The sequence below is a fragment of the Littorina saxatilis genome, linkage group LG15, assembly GCF_037325665.1.
Source record: "Littorina saxatilis isolate snail1 linkage group LG15, US_GU_Lsax_2.0, whole genome shotgun sequence".
NCBI classification, from domain to species: domain Eukaryota; kingdom Metazoa; phylum Mollusca; class Gastropoda; order Littorinimorpha; family Littorinidae; genus Littorina; species Littorina saxatilis.
In genome coordinates this window covers 22,935,896-22,953,106 of record NC_090259.1, presented here as the reverse complement: position 1 = coordinate 22,953,106, position 17,211 = coordinate 22,935,896, and the positions used below count along the sequence as shown (strand labels likewise).

Below are 17,211 nucleotides of genomic sequence, written 5' to 3'. Positions count from 1 at the left end.
TCAGCGCGCTGCGTGCCTGCGCAGCGGTTACCTGACATAATGATAAACTGACTGACCGTGAGACAATCTGAAAGGCGAATTGAATTTAATGACACTAGATTCTCAGCGGCTTTTTAAAATTTAATTGTATTTCATGTTGTTGCTTGTAAATGATTTTGTCGGCGCAGTGTCGCATGAGCACGGTCGCCTGAAATACTCAGTCCCAGCGGTGGGATAAGCCACCCCAAAATGAATATGGTGTCAGTCCTAAGTAAGCAGGCACCTGGCCTGGAGTTCTTTGCAAGTTCAGTCTTCTTGCAACACACCTGGCAGCTTCGACTGATCACACTGCTTTCACTGACGACTTGTATATGACGACATTTATCATTCTAAGCGGACTCAAAGCAGACGTACGTATAATCAGGTTACAGCAGAAGTGCTTTCAAATACCTGTGGTACAGGTACGCGTGCAAGATATTCTGTTATGTACTATACCTGAATGGGGTCGGTGCCGACTGCAGCAAGCTGTTCATTTTAGGCCCTGCGGGTCCGTCCGGGCATCTTGGTACCTCCTAATCCCGCTGTTATCCGAGTTTCATCAGCTCTGACAAAGGTGTCCAATTAAGAACTCCTTTTCCATTATGTCTGTGTGAGTGTTGAGTGGTTGTGTCTCCTGGTGATCTTTTTCAGTCAAGTGTTTCTGAACTTAGTTTCAAACTTTTATGACTATAAATATAAGCCTGCGAAATGTATTCACATTCACTGACGGGCATCTGAATATCATGTAGTGTCGTACTACATTTGGGCCAAAATATTCTGAAATGAAAGTGCTCTTACGTGGCAGACATGCAGTTACTTGATATGATCCTAAGTAATTTGAGAATCACAATGACGGAAAGTACACTCTTCTGACGGGCATCACATTGTGGGTACAACCATACTTTTGCACTCTACACTGATACTCACAACTGCATGGGCACTTTTTCATTTCTTGTACACAGGTGACTTTGCAGTTTCCTCGTTTCGTATCGGCAGTGTTGGCTGACCTCAAAAACTGGAATGCTGTAATAATGGAGTCTTACATACTCAAAAGACCGAATTGGCCTTCTTCGGCATTCATATTGACTTCAAGGTTAATGCAGTTTTTTAGAGAGAGAGAGAGAGAGAGAGAGAGAGAGAGAGCACACACATCTGGACGCTGGTAGTCTATGCAGATTTATTTACTCCGACAGTGACACAATGCATCAACATCTTCTGCGTAGGAATTTTTCCTTGATGAAGTTACTGCAGACAACATATACACACCACCCTACACTGATACAATGTATTCACAACTGCATGGGCACTTTTTCTTGATCAGCCACTGCAGTCAACACAAACTGCACAATACCACACCATCTGCGATACCTTTAAACAATACGTTTATACAGTAATAATATACATTACTGCATATCTTTTCTATTTTCGTTTTTAAACGTTACCTGTAGGTTTCTAAATAAAACCTGGCTTTACAAAATCAAGTTTGTGATCTTCAGCAGCGTAGTTTAATGCATGTGGGTTTTTTTTTAAGTCTCATTCACTGTGATGCTGAAAGTCCATAAAAGTATGCTGAATATATTTTGTGTTTTATTTTTCTCTGTCACTTGAAATCTTCATGTTATGATGCTTTCAACATATTTGTACAAGAATATTTATTTAAGTCTATGGCACCGACAGGTTCTTAAAGCCAGAGATGGCACAAACGTTGGGTCAAAACACATCCTTCTTTGTTTTCTGCGCATTTGTAGGTTCTTTGAACACCACACAAATCATTGTGTGGTGTAATTATCATCCTCTTTTTTGCAATTAACTGATCATTTTCAAAGTACATGTATTGTATTTACTGTTGACACCATATTGAAAACTTTAGACGCTGTTTTCTCATTGGTAAAGAGTCGACTAGTCATCTTCTAGACTTTCTGTCAGATCTTACTTTCACCAGAAATGCGTTTTTATACAGTAACAGACCGGCACGGTTGGCCTAGTGGTAAGGCGTCTGCCCCGTGATCGGGAGGTCGTGGGTTCGAACCCCGGCCGAGTCATACCTAAGACTTTAAAATTGGCAATCTAGTGGCTGCTCCGCCTGGCGTCTGGCATTATGGGGTTAGTGCTAGGACTGGTTGGTCCGGTGTCAGAATAATGTGACTGGGTGAGACATGAAGCCTGTGCTGCGACTTCTGTCTTGTGTGTGGCGCACGTTATATGTCAAAGCAGCACCGCCCTGATATGGCCCTTCGTGGTCGGCTGGGCGTTAACCAAACAAACAAATACAGTAACAGGCTTTTTGTGAATTACATGATTTTAGAAATTCTGTCAAAAACTTTCTTTTATTTTTGAAATTTATGTTGTAAACAAAATGTTGTTGCTTCTAGAGACCTGTTTAGAGTAAAACAAAACATACTTCAAAGTTGTAAGTTCATTTTTCCAGAAGATGAATGTTTCCACAAAACTACATGTTTAATCCCTAAAAAGGTCCACTTTGACCCATAATTCAATATAACGTTTTAGAACAAGAAACACCTTTTCTTAGAATTGTTATGAAGAACCTTGAAATAAGAATTAAAAAGTTTGCCAAAGAATAAAATCTTAAAATCGGAAGGGTCATCTCTGCCTTTAAAAACAAGTGAATTGGGTCATCCTCAGAAATCATGGTCAAAAGAATTACATATGCATTAACTAAACGTGTTCAGAAAGAGAAAGTAAACACATTTAGTATAAAGCCATGGGTCTGCTTTACACAATGATGATACTGGTGGAGGGAGGGAGTGGCCTTTAAAAGTGGTGCATGAAACTAATTTTTGCTCAGCTTACCCAAATCAAATCAAATGCATTCTTGAATTGTTTATGAATCCTTCAGCATTCTGTGTCCAATTTTGTTTGTAGTCATTTGATCTGTCGAGTTACACAATGAAATATGAAATGTATTTGATGACAGCTGTAACATGGAAACTTGAGCACCACTTCTGAGAAAGACCCAAATCCCACAATATGTCACACACTCATCTGTTCTCACATTTGGCAAATCACACACAAAATCAAGAAAGGTAGCTTTTTACTGTTATTTTTTTTTATTATGAGTTGAAGAATTCACTGTTCTGTGTGACATGTGACAGTGGTGTCTAATCAATAACAGCAGAAAATTCGACTCCTGTAGGAAACATCCGTTCCAGGGGAGGCCAAGGAAGGTAGCATGATCAATCTGTAACAAAACAAACAACACCAAAAGTTACAATGCATTTGTGTTAAACATTCTATTCCAATGTGAGCTATCCTTTTTGTTTAATTAAAGGAATAAAGTGCACCAAGGACTGAGAGCTATATAGTTTGGGCTGGGGGTTGGAATCATGTTACTGAAAACACCAGGAATACTTAAAATAAGTTTTTGAGCACCGAGTTATTCCAATTTAAAACAGCTGTGTTTATGGTATTGTTTGGACATGAGTATTTATCCCCAAGTTCTTCCGCTGCACCGTGGCTGTTTTGATTTTCTTCCTACTTTCCGACCCTGAGAAGAGCAGCCTACAATTCACATGCTGTTGCTGGACGTATTCAAAATCGCCTAAAGAGCAACAGAGTTTGGTTAGGGTTTGTATTGATGACAACATACATGTATTTGAGGAATACCTTGGAATAAGAGTTTGAACGTTCTAGTATTAACATAAACATAAATACTGTCTTGGGTGGTCTTTCTAGACAATGTATTGAACAATGTTTGTTTACACTGTGCAATGCGCTTTAAACCCAAGTAGCATGGAATATGTGTACGCTGGCCAACTTGCATGTACATGTACTGGTGTGTTCTGCCTAGGTTATAGATTTGACTTCCTGATTCCAACTGTTTTTCATCTCTCAACGCAAGTATGTACCAAATAACAGTTAACACTATATGACACAACCATTCCCACATAAAATCAATTTTATTCATTGGCATATTTACCTTTTGAATACAAGAATATGTACCAAGTTGCATGATTTTGAACCATGGGGAACAGATTGTAAGATTCACACTCAACCCATATTATTATTCTTCTTTGTTCATAGGCTTAGACTACCACGTTCACTCATATTTTTAGCATGAATGGATTTTTATGTGTATGACAATTTTTACCCTGCCATTTAGGCAACATACGCCGATTTCAGGGGAGGTATGCTGGGTATTTTTGTGTTTCTATAACCCATCGTCTCTGACATGGATTACAGGATCTTTTCCGTGCGCACTTGGTCTTGTGCTTGTATGCACACACGAAGGGGGTTAAGTCACTAACAGGTCTGCACATAAGTTGACCTGGGAGATCAAATAAATCTCCACTCTTAACTCACCAGGCGGCAGCGACCGGGATTCAAACTCACTACCTCCTGATTAGGAGGCCGACATCTTACCATATGGATGTTGTGAAGGAATTTTACAATGTTTTTTAGGTTTTTTTAAGTTATATTCTACGTGTAAAACAGCAGGATATGTAATCCTGTTTGGACGTGTGAATGTGTTACAAACAATGCTCTTATTTCTGAAGTTCAAAGGATGATCAAGAGATGTTTTACTCATATGAGTTTGTATGCAAAAGAAACTAAAATTTACACTGGACAAGAAAACAGACTTTCCAGTACAATTGAAGGCTAAAGAAATTCTTGATGGGCAATATCTGGTAATATCTTTGTGTACCTGATGGAATATCAATTAGAATGAATGTGAGTACCATAATTTCTCAGCTAACATCAATTAGGGAATTAGGTGGTAAAACAGCTCAGTCGGTAGTGGCTCTGGCTTCAAAACAAGTTGTTGCTATCTAATGGAAGGGCGCTGGTTCTGTGCGATGCTTAGTTTTAGTGACGAAGAACAGGACGTCACATTCCAAATAAGCACGAATATGTTGCAGGTTGAAGCCGCTGAGATTGCATTTCTTCGGGAGGTTTTCGCAAAAATAGATATTACATGATTTGCGCGAAACATTTGAGAAGCAGACAATCTCTGATATCTCTGTTCGTCTCGTGATAACGTTATTTTGTATGATAACGGTTCACTTGCAAACTATAAAGTATGCAATTAGGTGTGTCAGTGGTAAATGTAAATAGAAATGTGTAATACAGACAAAGCAAACAAATAAACGTGTTTTTCTCGTGAAAATGTTGTGTTGTGCGGGTGTTCACGTAATGTACACAAAGCAAAGTGTGGGGCGGACTATGCTCTGTGATGAAACACTGGCAAGTTCAATACACGAGAAAAATGATTTCGTTATGCGGGCAGCCACGGAGGATGTATGTATTTTTCAAATGGTTGTAAAATAAGTCTTGTATTTATCACCGTTCTATTTTATTTTACTGGCCTTCCAGATACACTTACAAACTTAAAGCACTTAGTTGTGTGTCCTTTGCTCCTTTAACTGATTGTAGCCTGTGAGGAAGTGATGCGTACACATCCTGTGAGAGATTTGCAAGACATACCAAGTGATGACCGACAGCTACTATGTTAGAAATGAGGTGTAAGCAAATTTGAAGATAAATCCAGTTTCAACAATATTAGGAACTTGATACTGAGTGTGGTCAAGAAAGACTCTTTATCTGGTTTTCCGTCTCATCCTTACACCATAAAGTAAGAAGCATATGGATCACATATATGTTAAACACAACGATTCATTATGTGTTCTTTGTCATAATTTCTTTGCCTTTGGTATAAGTGTTTTCTTTCTTTTTGCCATATGCTGGGTAAATGGCTTACAGCAACCGTAATACATGAACCATGAGTGACCACTTTTTTTTGCATGCAGATGCAGAGATCTATACACTCAATTACCGGTACACTTACAGACAGTCAGCATGATGTTCACTTGTATTCAGTAGGCTGCATTCCACAGTCACATCACAAAGCTGATGAGATATGTTGTTTTGCACCAGTCAGCCAATGTTCTCCAATATGTGGTTAGCATAGCTGTCATCTTGCAAGCTTCTAAACCAGTGAATGCTCTTCCTACCAGGCAAGGCAAGTAGAACAAACACACCAGGAAGATGTCTGCAACAAAGAGCCACCAAGTTAGATACTAATTGCATTGTGCATCACTCATCCCACCTGCACAACAACCAACTAACACCAGTACTTTACCCCACTAACAAGACATCCCACCAGTACAATACCCCACTGATGCGAGATACCACCACTACCACACCCAACTAACGAGACATCCCACTTACCCTATCAATGCAAGATCCCACCAGTACCACACCCCAATAACGAGACATCCCACCAGTACAATACCCCATCAATGCAAGATCCCACCAGTACCACACCCCAATAACGAGACATCCCACCAGTACAATACCCCACCAATGCAAGATCCCACCAGTACCACACCCCACTAACGAGACATCCCATAAGTACAACACGAGAACCAAGGAGTACCACACCACACTAACACGAGACATCCCACCAGTACTATACCCCACTTACGCGAAATCCCACCAGCACTATAACCCACTAACAATACATCCCACCACTACCACACCCCACAAATGAGACATCCCCAGTACAATACCCCACTAACAGGAGGTCCCACCAGTACCAGACCCTACTAACGAGGCACCTCACCAGTTCAAAACCCCACAAACATGACATACCACCAGTACATAACCCCACTAGCAAGACATACCACCAGTACCACACCCAACTAACAAGACATCCCGCCAGTATTTTACCTCACTAACGAGAGACATTCGAACAATACAATACCCCTCTAAAGTGAGATCCTTCCAGTACCAGACCCCACTAATGACACTTTTACTCGCATTTGGCGAGTAGATGAACATTTCTATTCGCCAGTTACATGCATACTAACCATGGCAAGTACAATACTCGCAACTTTCTGGCCTTAAACCCCACTAACGAGACATCCAACCAGTACTATACCCCGCTAACGCAAGATTCAACCAGAACCACATCCCACTAACAAGACATCCCACCAGTAGTATACCCCACTAACGAGATATCCCCATGAGTACTACTCCCCACTAACGCAAGAACCCATAGATAGTACCACACCAAACTAACATGAGATCCTACCAGTACTTCACCCCACTAACAAGACATCCCACCTGTACTATACCCCACTCACGCAAAATCCCACAAGCACTATACCCAACTAACGAAACATACTACCACTACAACACCCAACAAGTGAGACATCCCCAGTACAATACCCACTAACGCAAGATCCAATCGGTACCAGGCCCCTCTAATAAGTCATCCCAACAGTACTAAACCTCATTAACGCGAGATCCCACCAGAACCACACCCCCAGACCTGTTTACCCTAAACCCGAGGCAAGAGTACTAACGAGACATCCCGTGAGTACCACACCCAAAAAGCATGAGATCCAACCGACACTATACTCCACCAATGCGGGATCCCACCAGTACCATACCCACCAACGAGACATCCCAGGAGTACCTCACCCCACTAACTCGAGAACCCACCAGTACTATACACTACTAACGAGACATCCCACCAGTACTATACCCCACAAACGAGACATCCTGTCTGTACCACACCCCACTAAAAGGCATTCCATGAGCACATCCCCCCAGTACTAACCCCACTTAGAAGTCATCCCAACTTTCTTTCTTTATTTTGTGTTTAACGTCGTTTTCAACCATTCAAGGTTATATCGCGACGGGGAAAGGGGGGAGATGGGATAGAGCCACTTGTTAATTGTTTCTTGTTCACAAAAGCACTAATCAAAAAATTGCTCCAGGGGCTTGCAACGTAGTACAATATATGACCTTACTGGGAGAATGCAAGTTTCCAGTACAAAGGACTTAACATTTCTTACATACTGCTTGACTAAAATCTTTATAAAAATTGACTATATTCTATACAAGGGTAAAAGGAGAAACAGAACCGTTAGTCGCCTTTTACGACATGCTGGGTAGCATCGGGTAAATTCTTTCTCGTCCCAATCAATATGGGACTCCCCCTAACCCGGGGGGAGTAAGTCATCCCAACTGTACCACCCCAAACTAATGAGACATCCCATCAGTAGTATACCCCACGAACGAGATATCCCATCAGTACCACACTCCACTAACGTGACATTCCACCAGTACCACACTCCACTAACGAGACATCCCACCAGTACCACACCCCACTAACAAGACATCACACCAGTACCACTCTCCACTAACGAGACATCACACCAGTACCACACTCCACTAATGAGACATCCCATTAGTAGTATACTCCACAAACGAGATATCCTACCTGTACCACACCCCACTAAGGAGGCATCCCATGAATACATCCCCCCCCCCCCCCCCACTAACATGAGATATCCCACCAGTACTATACCCCACTTACAAGTCATCCCAACTGTGCCACCCCCAACTAATGAGACATCCCAACAGTAGTATACCCCACGAACGAGACATCCCATCTGCAGTAAACCCCACAAATGAGACATCCTATCAGTAGTATACCCCACTAACAAGACATCCCATCAGTACCACAACCCACTAACGAGACATCCAATCAATAGTATACCCCACGAAACAGACATCCCATCAGTGGTATATCCCACTAACAAGATATCCCATCAGTACCACACTCCACTAACGAGACATTCCACCAGTACCACACTCCACTAACGAGACATCCCACCAGTACCACACCCCACTAACAAGACATCCCACCAGTACCACACTCCACTAACGAGACATCCCTCCAGTACCACACCCCACTAACAAGACATCCCACCAGTACCACACTCCACTTACGAGACATCACACCAGTTTCGCACTCCACTAATGAGACATCCCATTAGTAGTATACTCCACTAACAAAACATTCCATCACTAGCATACCCCACTAACGAGACATCCCACCAGGACCACACTCAACTAAGAAGACATCCCGCCAGTACCTCACCCCACTAACGAGACATCCCGCCAGTACCTCACCCCACTAACGAGACATCCCGCCAGTACCACACCCCACTAAAAAGACATCCCACCAGTACCACATCCCACTAACGAGACATACCACCAGTGCCACACTCCACGAATGAGACATCCCACCAGTACCACACTCCAATAACGTGACATTACACCAGTACCACACTCCACTAATGAGACATCCCATTAGTAGTATAGACCGGCACGGTTGGCCTAGTGGTAAGGCGTCCGCCCCGTGATCGGGAGGTCGTGGGTTCGAAACCCGGCCGGGTCATACCTAAGACTTTAAAATTGGCAATCTAGAGGCTGCTCAGCATGGCGTCTGGCATTATGGGGTTAGTGCTAGGACTGGTTGGTCCGGTGTCAGAATAATGTGACTGGTTGAGACATGAAGCCTGTGCTGCGACTTCTGTCTTGTGTGTGGCGCACGTTAAATGTCAAAGCAGCACCGCCCTGATATGGCCCTTCGTGGTCGGCTGGGCGTTAAGCAAACAAACAAACAAAATTAGTAGTATACCCCACCAATGAGACATCCCATCACCAGTACCATACCCCACTAATGAGACATCCCACACCTAACTAACGAGACATTCCACCACTACCAAACGCCACTAATGAGACATCCCACAAATACCACTTATGAATGAGACATCCCACCCCTACCACACGCCACTTATGAATGAGATATCCCCCCACTACCACACCACCCTAACAAGACATCCAAACACTACTATACCCCACAAACGAGACATCCTACCTGTACCGCACCCAACTAAGGAGGCATCCCATGAGTACATCCCCCTACTAACATGAGATATCCCACCAGTACAATAGCCCATTTTCAAGTCATCCCAACTGTACCACCCCCAACTAATGAGACATCCCATCTGTAGTATACCCCTCAAACAAGACATCCCATCAGTAGTATACCCCACTAACAAGACATCCCATCAGTACCACACTCCACTAACGAGACATTCCACCAGTACCACACTCCACTAACGAGACATCCCATTAGTAGTATAGACCGGCACGGTTGGCCTAGTGGTAAGGCGTCCGCCCCGTGATCGGGAGGTCGTGGGTTCGAAACCCGGCCGGGTCATACCTAAGACTTTAAAATTGGCAATCTAGAGGCTGCTCAGCATGGCGTCTGGCATTATGGGGTTAGTGCTAGGACTGGTTGGTCCGGTGTCAGAATAATGTGACTGGTTGAGACATGAAGCCTGTGCTGCGACTTCTGTCTTGTGTGTGGCGCACGTTAAATGTCAAAGCAGCACCGCCCTGATATGGCCCTTCGTGGTCGGCTGGGCGTTAAGCAAACAAACAAACAAAATTAGTAGTATACCCCACCAATGAGACATCCCATCACCAGTACCATACCCCACTAATGAGACATCCCACACCTAACTAACGAGACATTCCACCACTACCAAACGCCACTAATGAGACATCCCACAAATACCACTTATGAATGAGACATCCCACCCCTACCACACGCCACTTATGAATGAGATATCCCCCCACTACCACACCACCCTAACAAGACATCCAAACACTACTATACCCCACAAACGAGACATCCTACCTGTACCGCACCCAACTAAGGAGGCATCCCATGAGTACATCCCCCTACTAACATGAGATATCCCACCAGTACAATAGCCCATTTTCAAGTCATCCCAACTGTACCACCCCCAACTAATGAGACATCCCATCTGTAGTATACCCCTCAAACAAGACATCCCATCAGTAGTATACCCCACTAACAAGACATCCCATCAGTACCACACCCCACCAACGAGACATTCCACCAGTATCACACCCCACTAAAAAGACATCCCACCAGTACCACATCCCTTTAACGAGACATACCACAAGTACCACACTCCACTAATGAGACATCCCACCAGTACCACACCCCACTAACGTGACATCACACCAGTTCCACACTCCACTAATGAGACATCCCATTAGTAGTATACCCCACTAACGAGACATCCCATCACCAGAAACATACCCCACTAACAAGACATCCCATCAGTACCACACTTCACTAACGAGACATTCCACCAGTACCACACTCCACTAACGAGACATCCCACCAGTACCACACTCCACTAACGAGACATCACACCAGTACCACACTCCACTAATGAGACATCCCATTAGTAGTATACTCCACTAACAAAACATTCTATCACTAGCATACCCCTCTAACGTGACATCCCACCAGTACCGCACTCAACTAAGAAGACATCATCCCACCAGTACCACACCCCACCAACGAGACATCCCATCAGTACCACACTCCACTAACGAGACATCCCACCAGTATCACACCCCACTAAAAAGACATCCCACCAGTACCACATCCCTTTAACGAGACATACCACCAGTACCACACTCCACTAATGAGACATCCCACCAGTACCACACCCCACTAACGTGACATCACACCAGTTCCACACTCCACTAATGAGACATCCCATTAGTAGTATACTCCACTAACGAGACATCCCATCACCAGAAACATACCCCACTAACGAGACATTCCACCAGTACAACACCCAACTAACGATTCATTCCACCACTACCACATGCCACTAGTGAGACATCCCACAAGTACCAAACCACACTAACAAGACATATATCCCATCACTACCACACCGCACTCACGAGACATCCCATCAGAACAACACCGCACTCATGAGACATCCCATCAGTACAACACCTCACTCACAAGACATCCCATCAGTACCACACCGCACTCACAAGACATCCCATCAGTACCACACCGCACTCATGAGACATCCCATCAGTACCACACCGCACTCACAAGACATCCCATCAGTACCACACCGCACTCACGAGACATCCCATCAGTACCACACCGCACTCACAAGACATCCCATCAGTACCACACCGCACTCACAAGACATCCCATCAGTACCACACCGCACTCACGAGACATCCCATCAGTACCACACCGCACTCACAAGACATCCCATCAGTACCACACCGCACTCACAAGACATCCCATCAGTACCACACTGCACTCACAAGACATCCCATCAGTACCACACCGCACTCACAAGACATCCCATCAGTACCCCACCGCACTCACGAGACATCCCATCAGTACCACACCGCACTCATAAGACATCCCATCAGTACCACACCGCACTCACAAGACATCCCATCAGTACCACACCGCACTCTCGAGACATCCCATCAGTACCACACCACACTCACAAGACATCCTATGAGTGGCACATGCACCCACGAGACATCCCATCAGTACCACACGGTACACCCCACTAACGAAACATCCCACCACTAAACCCACGAGACATCCCATCAGTACCACACCCCACTAACGAAACATCCCACCACTAACACATCTCCCCAGTACCATACCCCATTAATGAGACATCCAGTCAGTACCATTCTCCACTAACAAGACATTTATCTCTCAAGATTATGGTTTTGTTTATGTATTTCACAGTGTGAACAGCATTGTATGATTAAATGACAAAAATGTAAGTATAGATGATAGATCTGCTACCCACCCTCTATAAAACCAAAAGAAAAACTATCATTATCAAAAGTATTACTACATACTAAAGCCAGGCATGTGATAATTTGAACAGGACCTTGAGACTGAGAGCGAAGTGATATGGCAGGTACAACATCTCATCCATGGGATCTTGTCTTGCTTGAAGCACTGTCTGAAAAGGAAATAGAAATAAGAAGAAAAAAATGAAGAAGAAAAAAGAATGTACACAACCTGTCAGAATCAACTTTTGACTATTGCAATTCAGATGAAGATGTTTCTGTTTATTATATTCCATAGTCAGGAATGTCGTTAGGCGTCGGACATCGGACATTTTACAAAATCCCCAAATGTCCGATTCACATTGCCGCATGTCGGTCAGATGTCCTATCATTTTAGCCTGAGCGTGGTCATTGTCCGATATGTACTCCATTCCTTCGGACAGCGCGATATTCGTTAATTTTCATTTCAAGATACAAATCTTCAAGAAGACCGAACGCTCTCGTGTTCAGCTGACACCCGTAGCGCCAAAGCCAGCAATCTGGATGCTAGCAACGTAACGCACATATACAGATACAGACACTGAAGTTGCCAGTGCCGCGTGCGGATCTTTTCTTTTGTCGGGAATTCCCAAACCGTTTGCGGTATGCGCCGTTTGGGTATAACCGTCTGGGTGCAGCGCACTGATCTAAAAAATAATAGTGGATTACAGGAGTATGGGAGACAACTCCGACTAAATTTGTCGTCTGCTTTTGTTTTCGATACGAGACGAAGCACTGAATTATGCCGCTGAAAAAAACCGTAAAGCCTGCAAAAGATCAGCATTAGATCAAACTGATCATTTTGTTTTCCAACTTTTATCCTGAAGTTGTTCATGTTGGTTTCTTTTTTGTGGTTTCTTTGAAACTAAACAAATACAACATTATACGCACACTGTGTTGATGTATTTACTATATTATGTGTGTATTCTACAGCGTGGGTGTGTGTGTGTGTGTGGGCGCATGATCGACATTGTAACACTTCCATGGAATGTGTTATAAGCTGTTTGGCGCAAAATCATAATTATAATGTCCTATTACACTTTCTGAAAGCGGTCAAATGTCCTAGTGATGCTGAAAAACTCAGGACATTTGTCCTACAGGTATGAATTTGTAGCAACATCCCTGCATAGTGCCTTCTTCTACCATAAAACAGGAAAAATAAATAGCCCTCTATATAATATATATTAATTATATATCATTAATTTATATTATATATAAATGTAATATTGTACATACTATGATTTACACTGCAAGGACTCAGTTTTCAGTTGATGGTCAAGACAACGTCAAATACAAATTAAGCACTGAACTGTCCTGGATCTGGATAACCGGCCTGGGTTGGTGGTTGGCGGGTGCGTCCTGTAAATAGAAAACATATCTTGCGTCCTGTAAATAGGAAACATATCTAAATGTGCATCTAATATTGTACAACATTAAAGGGCAAGTATGAGGCAAACTCATTTTGAAAATTATTTCTTTCCCCATGCTTATACTGTCATGTTCTAGGGGCATAATTCATTGAGAATGAGACCATGGCGGAGTCCGTTTCACAAGGAGAATAAATTTGCGGCATTTTCGTGAATTTTACCTTTGAGAACTCATATACTTCAAACAAGTAGCAGCAACATCTCCCGCTGCAGCTAGGCTTACCATTTTCAACTGCTGTCAACAGCTTGTGGTGCTGAGTCAGTGTTTTGACACAGTGAACATGCCGCATGCTTCGCCTTCCCGCGAGATTCAACGTGTCTTATAACCGAAATCAGACAAAATTTGAACATTTTGCCCGAATCGCACACCTTTTGGCAACTGTTCGTGTACTTGCTTCAACCCCAATGTTTGAGGTCAGTCCTGACCCTGCCAGCTTAGCAATCTGGCGGTGTTCCCGGCGGCATAAATTAGTCCATCATCAAGCTAGGCCCGACAAAAGTCCGACAGTGAAACAGATGATCATATCATTGAATATAACCTGGTTTTGTGTGCGTGTGTGTGTGTGCGTGTATTACATAATTTCGATAAATCCCTCTCTTTCTGTGCGAGAGATCATTTCAGTCTTATCAGTCTTGGTGTTCCACACGGACCCGGACGGAAAGTCTCAGGGACAGTGAGATTTTGAATGAGACTACACAAAACGTAAACATTTTATTTTTTATTTTTTATTGATATGAAATGCTACTTTCCCTTAAAAAACAACAACCAGATCTGTACCGTGTCTGAATTCAATATCAAGAGTACTTTTTTAAATTTTTATTGCAATCGTCAAATATTTACGAAAGAATCGGCACTGTCTCCGATCTGATCAGCTGTAGAGTATATCCTCGGTGAACCTCGGTGATCCTCGCCGAGACGATCGTAGCTTTGTCGTTCGTCGTTGTAAACCAAAGCTGCGATCGAGCGTAGGGTAATATGCCAGGGGACTCAAGTCATCCCCTGACGCTGCTGCGCAGCAGGAGATATTTACGAGTTGACTCCGATCGTAGCGGTGTGCATTGCCTGGAAGCGCTCTAAATGCATACGGCATGTGTAATGGCCCGAGTAAGCGTGAGTTATATATAAGGCGGACGGAACCAATCTCCTGGCACCTGAGAGCCTATATATAACACTAGAATGAATACCCGCTTCGCCGGGTAGCCGGCTTCGCCGGGAAGAAGTACTTAGAGCCGTACGCCGGCTTCGCCGGGTCCGAACAATGGACCCGCCAAGCTTAGGTCTCTCCCAGATTCGTGGAATGGGAACAGCACGAAAATGATTCAGTGGCCATAATGCCATTCCTGACCATATCGAGTCCCATCCTTGTCGACGAATGTAACCGTGTTAATCACCTTTGGAGCCGAACTCCACTCAAACAGGATTGAGCAATTAGGTATAGCTTATCTGTAAGCCCTTTTGAACTGTTATGGCTTCTCAAAGGAAGGCCAGTACATACAAATACACAAAAGCCGCCAGACCACATCACAAACAGAAGTGAACAATCCCCAGGTGTTGCTCACATAGAGAGACACACACACACACACACACACACACAAACACACACACACACACACACACACACACAAACACAGAGAAGCCGTATCTATAGAGAGATGGATGACAGTGTATTTTTCGCGTGGCTATAAATTGATTCGACCTTTGCACTTTTACAGTGAGGATAATTTACGGGTCCAATTTACGTTCTGGACACTGCGGTGACCTTCTAAAAATAGTAACAGAACGCCGGGAATATCCGAAGACGCCCCACTCATACTATAGTGCACCATACGAAGGAAGGGAGGTAAACGCTGAAAACCTGGAGAAGATGAGAAGATAAGGAAGAGTTACTTATAATGGTGAAATGAACACAAAAACCAAAATCGGTTCAGCGCTGCGCGCTGAGAGCACGTGTTGAAATATCTCATCGATGATATTGTGTCCGGGGTGTAGCTGAATACGGTGTCCAAATTTGAAAAAGATCCACCGAGAACTTTGGCTTTGGTGTGTCGGTATGGGGGCCCGGGTAGCTGAGGTGGAACCAAAATAGCTGAGGTGGAACCAAAATCGGTTCAGCGCTGCGCGCTGAGAGCACGTGTTGAAATATCGACCAGGTTGTGTCCTGTCCCGGGTCTACCTGAATATGCCCACCAAATTTGAAGCAGATCCATCGAGAACTTTGGCCGTGCATCGCGAACTCACACACAGACACACACACACACACACATAGACACAGACACAAGTCGTATATATATATATAGAAGCATTGAAATGAACAAGCGACTTTCATCCTCATATATAATATATTTAGTCCTCTAATATAGATACCCATTCGTCAAAGCATATTAAAGCTGTTGGATTGAGGAAAGTCAAACCAACAGTCTTGCAAACCGTGCATGCATATTCCGGATGACAGACACACACACACACACACACATAGCGGTGTTGGGCGCAAAGTAAGAATCCGAGGCAGAGTTGGAATAATCGGGATTTCCCGAAACCTCATTTGATTTCCAACAAAGCGCCGCATTTCCGGAAACGAGCTGCCTCGTTCTAGAAATGGCAACCCTTCGACTGGCACAAAAAAGTATACCCTTTTCACAGGTCATGAATAAGGTATATGAAAAAGCAAGGTCTTATACAGGGGAAGTCTTGAATTGGGGGTGTGGGGGTACACTGTGTAACAATTCTCTCAGACACTCAGCGCATGCAGCTAGCTAGTTGCTGCTGTCTCGATCTATTTTGAACACAATGATATTTTTTTTCTCAGAGTAGAGTGTTAGTGTGTTACAACAGGCTGAAATCATCTTTAATTTGAATCAACATGTTGCACTGAACAATCAATCACATCAATATAGCGCACAGACTTGCACTGGGATTACGTTTCAAGAGCCTAGATTACCATGCAGTGACAAGAGCCTACTCAGTAAAGGGACGTAATGCTGTCTCTGCATCTCTGTGAGTTTAATATATAATCAGTTAAGACTGAGTAAAAAGTTATTACAATCGATAGTTACCATGCAGTGAAAAGTTATATCGGAACACTCTTGTTGTGTTTTTGTTGTTGTAAAATGTAAGATCTGAAACGTGAAAAATTACGTAAAATTGGTGCGTTTTGGTCGAGTGTTGTTACAGCCCGCCGAAGTTATCAAAAGTGTTTTTGCTTTTTGTAATTCGGTTGGTTTGGTGCGTTATACA

At 43.5% G+C, this 17,211-nt stretch overlaps 1 long non-coding RNA gene across 3 annotated transcripts; it reads right to left on the bottom strand.

Moving 5' to 3' along the window:
- Positions 1 to 3,067: 3,067 nt before the first annotated feature.
- Positions 3,068 to 14,836, bottom strand: LOC138948872 (uncharacterized). 3 transcript variants are annotated; one of them, XR_011450110.1, is made up of 5 exons: positions 14,818 to 14,836; positions 13,786 to 13,908; positions 12,609 to 12,683; positions 5,822 to 6,025; positions 3,068 to 3,217 (listed from the first exon to the last, which is right to left on the bottom strand). It is a non-coding gene; the product is annotated as an uncharacterized lncRNA (long non-coding RNA). The 3 variants fall into 3 exon arrangements; XR_011450109.1 differs by lacking the exon at positions 14,818 to 14,836 and adding an exon at positions 14,346 to 14,364; XR_011450108.1 differs by lacking the exon at positions 14,818 to 14,836 and adding an exon at positions 14,200 to 14,274.
- Between the last annotated feature and the right edge of the window lie 2,375 nt (positions 14,837 to 17,211).